The sequence below is a fragment of the Podarcis melisellensis genome (assembly GCF_964234715.1).
Source record: "Podarcis melisellensis genome assembly, chromosome: 2".
Lineage (NCBI taxonomy): Eukaryota > Metazoa > Chordata > Lepidosauria > Squamata > Lacertidae > Podarcis > Podarcis melisellensis.
This window is the reverse complement of record NC_138529.1, coordinates 34,590,134-34,598,626: the sequence shown is the minus strand read 5'-3', so window position 1 is coordinate 34,598,626 and position 8,493 is coordinate 34,590,134. Positions and strand designations below refer to the sequence as shown.

Here is an 8,493-nt window from a genome sequence, read left to right as displayed (position 1 = left end):
AAGAAATACACATCAGTAATGCTGTCAGCACAAATCTATATATGTCTATTCAAAAGTAAGTCCCACTGAGTTAAATAGGGGTCACTCCCAGGCCACTGTGTATAAGATAGCACCCTGAATAAATAAATGCAGGACTAAAAATGATCAGCTGGTATTATTATCAGGAAGCCTGTTCCCTGCCTGTGTTTTTTCCTTCTTCACAGCGCCGACTTCTGATTATCTTAAAAAAAACCCCAACCAAATTGTATTTATTATTTTCTTCCAAATAATTTTTTCTTGTCTCCTTAGGTGTTCTTTAGTTGCTTACAATCCTACTGCCTCTGTTAGCAAAATGACCTAGAGTATCTACATTTTTTATATATATACTGCAAAGGTGTTACTAAGGCTGCAATCCTAAAACTGCTTACCTGGAAGTAAGCCCCATTAATTCAGCCCGACTTACTCCAAGTAGACGTGTTTACAACTGCGCTGTAAGGCCCAGTATGAATCTAGCAGGCATGGGGTAAAGAGATTGCTGCCCCTTTTACAATCCTTGATATGAAAACAAGCAGAATTTAACCTCACACTAATAAAGCAGTGCTGATGTGAACAGCTGGGGTGTGTGTGTGTGTGTGTGTGTGTGTGTGTAAGTGCTGTGAAATGCACTGGAAAACACACAACTCTGCAATCTAAGGTGGTAACATCAACACACCCTTAAACTGTCAATTAAAGAATACTATGCAGCTCAAAAAGCTTGCATGACTAACCTTTATCAAAGATGTTGAACTAATAAAATATATCATGCTGAATATTTTGTGTTTCTGGGAGCTTAGCCAGTGCACCTTACAGCACCATTCTTTGCATGTTTATAACTTGGAGGCAAGTCCCACTGAATTACTCCCAGGTAAACGTGCTTAGCATTTTAGCCTCAAGCTAGTATAGCTGAGATATTCAAATTGTGCTGTAAGCTTGTCTCTAAACTACATTACAACTGATTCTCTGTTTAAGCCAACTCTGCGAGGCTTGGGCATCATCTGTTCCCAGCTTGGCAGCACAGGATGCAACAGACACAAATTCTTAAATGTTTTTAATGTGCAATTCCTGTTTCTTTTAGGCAGCATCTGTTGCTTGCTGAGCGCTCACAGCAAGGAAAATGAGAAAAAAATGGTTGCTGAAGGATTTGATATATTTCAAACATTTGAATCCCATTTTGTTCCAGAGGTGTTTGCGTAACTTTTGTTGTGTGCTTGAATCCATGTGGACAGATTAATTTTTTTAAAAGGGAGCATCATTAATTGCACAGCTTTGGGTGCCAGTTTAAGAAACCTTTGTGGAGCTGCTGGATATAATTGCATTTAGCACTAGTGCAAAGTGTTCCAGTGCTGCCTGGGAAATAGAAAGGGGAGGGGAGGAGAAAATTGAAATTTTTAAATGGATAATGTAATTTGTGAGTTGTAGGGCCCTCCAAACATTGATGAAGACTGCTGCCTCCATACTGGGAGACTTTGTGCCAAGTTTGGCTATGGTATCGTGAGCAACAGCCGGACCAATGCCAAAAAACAGCCAGTCTTTTGGTTTGCCATCTTGATTCACAATGGCTGGTGGTCAAATGTTGATGAAGACCGATTATATCACAAGAGGCAGCTGTACCTATACAGAACAGACAAAACAAACAAACCTTTCCAAACTATATAGCTGATCCTACTTGGAACATGCTTTACTGCCTCATACAGGTATAGGATGTGTATACATTACCATTTTGAAATGTAGCCAGATTGTTTCAATCTGAATTGAAACTAGTTTGGGGTGGGAATGCATCAAAATGCAGTATTTATTTTGGGAATTATGGGACTAGAGTTACCTAAGCAATACAAAAAATTATTTATGTATGCGACTACTGCAGCTCAAGTGATTTTTGCCCAAAGATGGAAAGAAGAAACCGTCCCGACCAAAGAAGAATGGCAAGAAAAATTATTAGAATACTCAGAAATGGCAAAGCATACTGGAAGAATAAGAAGCCAAGACGATAAACTTTTAAATACAGAATGGAAACCGGTTATTTGCAACATTATTGTAAACAAGTCAAGACATTAGCAGGATTATAGTAAAAACGTGCAGTAACAGAAAACTTATAATGACTATTTGGGATACATAACAAATAGGGTTTACTTGGAAATGCAATAAAAAGTAGAATAGATATAAGAAACAGTAGAATGGGGGGAATGAAAATATGATGTGTGGAATAATTTAAATTTATGCTTTGTGTTTGTTGTAAACTGAAAAGTATAATTTTTTTAATGCAACATTTCATTAAAAATGACAGGACACAATATACATATGGATTGTGGCAAATAAGTGTACACTGCTTGCCAAACCAGAGGGCAGTGCATGCAGAGTAAACAGGAATGTGCATACAGCCTTCGAATTCAGGGGGTGTTTCAGACCACATGCAGCGATTCCTCAGATGCACCCGTGTTTGGTCAACTCAATGGCTTTGTCTGCAGACTGTTTATTTATTTGAGCGGCTCTTTGCCTGCTCTTCATTAAAATAAAACCCAGAACAGGTTCCAACATGAAGAACACATAATACCTACTCAACCATGAAAACAATCTAAAATCTCATTTTAAAATATCACAACAAATCAAAAAGTGCCAGAAGTGCTTAAATGGGTATACATCCTCAGGCTGTGTGAAAATTTGCCCACCAAATTGTCCGTCATAACTGTGGGTGGTGAAATTGAAAAAATTACTGAATATTCTCTGGTGGGCAAGTGAAATTCTCCAACAGCTTGGGCATGGCTGAAAAATATCTGTCGGTCTGTTTCTCTCTCTCTCTCTCTCTCTCTCTCTCTCTCTCTCTCTCTCTCTCTCTCTCTGTGTGTGTGTGTGTGTGTAATTCTCAAAACGGTATGGCTCAGTTAATACAGAATGAAATTATGTTATGAATTCATACTAGTGGACTAAGGAAGGAATAGGCTTGGAGTACCAAACCCCTTCCTCCTTTCAACAATATTAACATATTGTTATGTAGTAATTTAAAACTACACTGTAGTATGTACAGTGCTTTTTTCTGTGGGGAGACGCAGGGGTATGTATACCCCTAAACATTTTGTGAATCTAAGTTTGGCCTCATTGAGGGGCAGTATTTCAATATGAGTAGGAAAATGAGAGTAGCTAAACATTTTTTTAATATAGAAAAAAAGCACTGAGTATGTAGTAATTTATGTTACTGTTATGTAGTAATTTAAAACTGGATCCACAGCTGCACCACTTTGTTAGTGGGGGGGGGAATGAGGGAAGGAATTTCACTTACTTTTTAAGAGCGGATTAGTTTGAAATTCTCCAGCAGTTTGGCAGGAGCCTGAAAAAGAAAAAGAATTTAGTAACTTGCCAGAAATTTATGTTCTGAGGTTTTTCAACCCATCCCTTGGTGATAAAGGTTCAAATTGTTTTACTCCAAAAAAGATAATACTGTTTGGGCTGTACTGATAAAATTACTATAGTAGCTATGAGGTATAAATAAATGATAATGTCACCATTTGGCACACTTGGACGGCTGTCAGGAACACATTGCTCTGGCAGAGCCCACTATTTTCCTAACCCGATGCTTTGGGTACTTGGGTCTAGCTACCATTAAAATTCCCCACAGTGCATCCAATGCAGTATTATTCTGGGTTATTGTAATGAATTTAAATGGCAGTTCTCAAGAACCTGCTGCCAACCTATTTGCCCACTTGAGAGGAAGGCGCCAGCCAGAGGGGTAATTTCATGAAGACATCAGACCTAGGGCTCCTTGAGGGCAATGGGACTTGCTCTCAGCCAGGTATATTGAACTGCAGCCTGGATCTACCTTATTATAGGCTCGCTTCTGAAACAAATAATCTCATATACATTGGTTTCAGTAGGATTATACCTGCTAGTAAAGTTCAGGAACTGCATAAGACTTTTAGCGTTGTTAAGAGACCGATTCCTTCAAAGAATGACAAAAGCTCAACCATCTTCCACGGATATTTTAAGGTGGTGAGGGAGAGACTATTGTAGTTCTTTCAATGAGGCCTCACTAACTGGCAAAACGGTGTGAAAACCGAACAGCTAGCTCCATTTTTAGAAAAAGATCAGAGAAGCTAAAACATCTCTCTTTGTTCCCATTTTTCCTTTGAACGTGCTAGGTATATGGCTGAATTCTACCTTTGGTTTAAAGTGTGCACATAATCCAGTTACCACCTTGAACTGCAGTCGCTCCTTTAAAGCTAAGCTACATTGATGATGATAATGATGATGATAATTTATTTGTTCCCCAGCCACTCTGGGCGGCTACCAACAAAGTTTAAAAATACATTAAAATGTCACACATTAAAAACTTCCCTAGGGTTTTACTTTGGAGTAAAGATCAGCTGCAAAGCAAATCTGTATCCACAAATCATTTCCATTCAGGGATAGCTTTACTTCCAGATTTAAAAATGAGCTTAAGAATCGCCCAGCACATGACCAGAGAGAAATTACTTTGATTCATTGTGAAAGCTAAGCAAGTCTCAGCAGGGTGAGCATAGGGGGCTGGGAGACCTGCTACCTAGCAGCTCCCACCGTACCCTGCTCTGAACTTCCTGAACAAAGGACAGGATTGAAGTATAATAATAAAAAATGAACACCTTATGATGATGTTACCCCTGAGAATGCTGCACTTGCTGTGACAAGTAGAATCTATCTACCCTTCCTGGCATTATGCTGCTCTAGTCTGTCTACTAGGCTTCCTAAATGGCCAGATTAAAAACAAACAAACCTCAAACCCAGCTTGTCCTGTCTTGTCCCTTGTGGTTTAGTTAGCAGCAGCTTAAATGGGTAGCAGTTGTGAGACATGGCTAAAGAAGTCGCACAGTTAAGGCTGCCAGTTTTTTCCCCTTCCTGTCAAGGTTACTGGGCTTCTCCAAAAGCAGGAATGTTTTGTATTTGTTAGGTGCTAAGCTTGGATCCTAATACAATAGGCAAGTAGGATCCTAGAATGCAACAACTGATTGGCTTGCAGGAGAAGACCAATCAGGCTCCAGGAGGAAGATAATCAGCCTATTAGGCTGGTAGGATCGCAGAATGCAACAACTGATTGGCCTGCAGGAAAAGACCAATCAGGCTCCAGGAGCGAAGCAGAATCAGCCAATCAGACGGGACTCATTGTGTAAATAATGTATATAAAAGCCTGAGGGTTGGGGAGGGGCAATTCAATCACTGTTTTATAAGCTGCAATAAAGAGCATGAAATCACTACAGGACTCCTGAGTATATTTCACTATTCAACTATACTCATACCAAGTAGTTCCAAATTATTTATCAAATGACAGAGGTGACATTGAAATCTGATGGATTATCATTGCTGAGTTGCCCAGAGGAAGGGTGTTAAACAGAGTGACTAAAATGTTACTTATTAATCTTCTTATGGTGTGTGGTGGAGAGGAGGGACTTATTGGCATGCAACTGTAGAGGCTATTAAGGAAGGGCTGCTAACAGTGTTTGAACTGGCACAAAGGTAGAAATGTTATTCATTTCTTTTAACAATTTATGTACTGTTTAACACCATAGTTATGAATGCAAGAGCCTGTTGAATCAGGCCAATGGCCCATCTTGTCCAGCATCCTGTTCTCATAGCGGCCAACCAGATGCCACCCGGCTCCAGTTCATTCTCAACCAAACCTTGATATAGGTATGAACTGTGGAAAGGCTTTCTGCCTCAACTTCAGTGTTTCTTTGTGGTTCCACACCATTCTAAGCATTTCTGTTGATGGAATATTTATTTGACTTCTATTCGTTCGTGACATCTTGCATGAATTATATGGCTTTTGTTTGTGAATTAAGAAACAATGGATAGTGTTTCATAAATATTGCCAATACAATATTAGCCTAAGTGTTGCCTTTTGTTGATCAGTCAGTATCAGAAAGGGCACCCATTCATGGTATAATGGAATCAGCATGGTGGCACAGAAGGTTTGTTATCACTGCGGTTTATGAAATACAGTGTTTGTCATACAAATGTAACTTTACAGCAGGCAGAAATTCAACAGGTGAATGGTTTGAGACATAGTAATATAAAGCACACAAAGTGTATACGAATGTCACGCATACATTGAAAGGCACAGTAAGCCTTTCTTTGAAAGAAGGTAACAACTTAAGGCAACAGAAGAGTCCTGCCTTCTAATTCCAGCATGTTCCTATCCCAATCGAGATATGGGCATGCTCCTTTATTTGTGTGCTAATTCGGGCACATTGACTTTGTGCGGACTCAAGGGAAAAGGGAGCAATCCCAGGGTGCCCCCATTTCTTGAGTCTGGCTTGCTACCATGCTGATAAAAAGTCTGGCCAGATTAAATGTTGGCCACCTTACACTGCACTCTTAAGTACACATAAAAGGACGTGGGTGGCGCTGTGGTCTAAACCACTGAGCCTCCCTTTGCTTTGTCCCAGCTTCTGCCAACCTAGCTGTTTGAAAGCAAAGCAGGGCAAGTAGATAAATAGGTACCTCTGCTCCAGGAAGGTAAACGGTGTTTCCTCGTCATGGTCGTCGGGAAGGTAAACGGTGTTTCCTCGTCATGGTCCTCCATGTGCCAGAAGCGGTTTAGTCATGCTGGCCACATGACCCTTAAAGCTGTCTGCGGACAAACACCGGCTCCCTCGGCCTGAAAGCGAGATGAGTGCAGCAGCCCAGCCCCATAGTCAACTTTGACTGGACTTAATTGTCCAGGGGTCCTCTAGCTTTTACCTTTACCTTAAGAATACATACTAGAAAGCAAGTCCAAATGAAATAAAGTGTGCCTTTCTGGGTGAGTAAGTGTAGGCCTCTGCGGCTTAGGGTGAAATAACTACCCAATCCCAAGCAAGCTTGCTTAAAATGCAAGCCCCATTGGGCCAAGTCTAGGATTTTCCCTCAACAGGACGATGAGGAGTCCCCAAAATTCAGCAGGGCTGGCTTACCCTTCTGCAGTAAGCATATTATTATCATAATTCAATTTATTACCCCGCTTTCAACAGCAGGTCCCAGGGTTGGTTACTATTTAAACCTCAAATTTAAAAGCAGTTAAAAACAGATTGTACTCAAAGGAATAGAGAGGGGCCCTTAAAACATGCATCCCAGGTGTCAAAGGTGTAAAGAGGTGCATCTTCTGCATTCTCCAAAAGCTGAAGCAGGCAGAGGGGAGGGTCTGTAGGGAATGAGATGGTCTTTCAGAAATAAGGTGGAATGTGGGCGCACTTAATGTCATTTGGGCCTTTACAGACCCTCCATGTGTCTCAATTTCCTAGGGACAGTCCTGGATTTACAGAAGCCATCCTGATTTCTGATTTGATCCCAGAATGCCCCGCTTTTCCTTCGGACCTCCCCATTTCCACCAGAGAAATGTTGGAGGGTCTGGAATTATGCAGCCTCCTCACCCAAGGAGATAAGTTAACTATACAACCTTTAGAAGACATTTGAAGGCAGCAATTTTTTGGTGTTTAATGTTTTATTATGCTTTTATATATGCTGGAAGCTGCCCAGAATGGCTGGGGCAACCCAGTCAGATGGGTGTGGGGCATATCTGTCAACCTTCCCTTTTTTTGCGGGAAATTCCCTTATTCCAGCACTGTTTCCCGCTGCTTCCCCGGATTGTTAGATATCCCGTAGACTGTCCTAGGGACAGGTGAGGCTGCTGATCCCTTATTTTCAAATCTGAAAGTTGACCGCTATGGTGTGGGGTGTAAAACAACAACAACAACAACAACAACAACAACAACAATAATAATAGGACGTTGCTGTTTTCATTGAGGAAATGTTAGAGGACAACTTGAATTGGGCCCAGAAAGAGCTGGCAGCCTATGATTCGGAAATAGTGTATGTATGTAAGACATTTAAGTAAATTTCCTCACAGCGCCACCGCCGTACTTCTTTTGAGAGTAAACAAGGCTAGATGGGCTCCAGCTGTAGGCTGGAGGGGCCCGGACCTGCAGCCTCGCGGCCCACCGCTCCCAAGCAAGAGTGGCGCATCTTGAAAAACAAATTTGCAAAGTTGAAGCAGAAAAAGATGGGAGGCAGGCAAGCAGGCGGGTGTTCACACCCTCGCGAAACTTTTCCCTTTCCTTGCAGCAGGCCGGCCTGTGGTGACTGAATGCCTCTAGGAAGCACCGCCTTTTATTCCAGCGAAACGTCCCCCAGCTCCTACCAAGGTGAACTTGGGCAGCTGGCCGGCGGCGGAGTCCACACGGCCACCAGCACCGCGGTCGCTGCTGCTGCCGCCGCCCTCGCCCTCCCTTCCCTTCCCTCCATCGGGCCATGTGCCAGGGAGCTGTTGGGGCCGCGAGAGGAGGCGCCGCTGGCTGCTTAGCAGGCGGCCTCCATTGGCTGGAGAGCAGGGCTGCCGCTCACGTCAAGGCGGCGCCCAGATCCTTTGCAAAGCTGCCTCCGCCGCCGCTGCTGCAATTGCAGCGAGAGGAGAGATGAGATGCTGCTGGTGCTGCCGAGGTTGCCTTCTGCACTCGTAGCAGCAGCAGCGGCCGC

At 42.4% G+C, this 8,493-nt stretch overlaps 1 long non-coding RNA gene across 1 annotated transcript; it reads right to left on the bottom strand.

The window, feature by feature from the left end:
* Window positions 1–544: 544 nt before the first annotated feature.
* Window positions 545–4,953, bottom strand: LOC309362514. Its single transcript, XR_014164991.1, has 3 exons — window positions 4,760–4,953; window positions 3,293–3,340; window positions 545–1,629 (listed from the first exon to the last, which is right to left on the bottom strand). It is a non-coding gene; the product is annotated as an uncharacterized lncRNA (long non-coding RNA).
* Window positions 4,954–8,493: the final 3,540 nt, after the last annotated feature.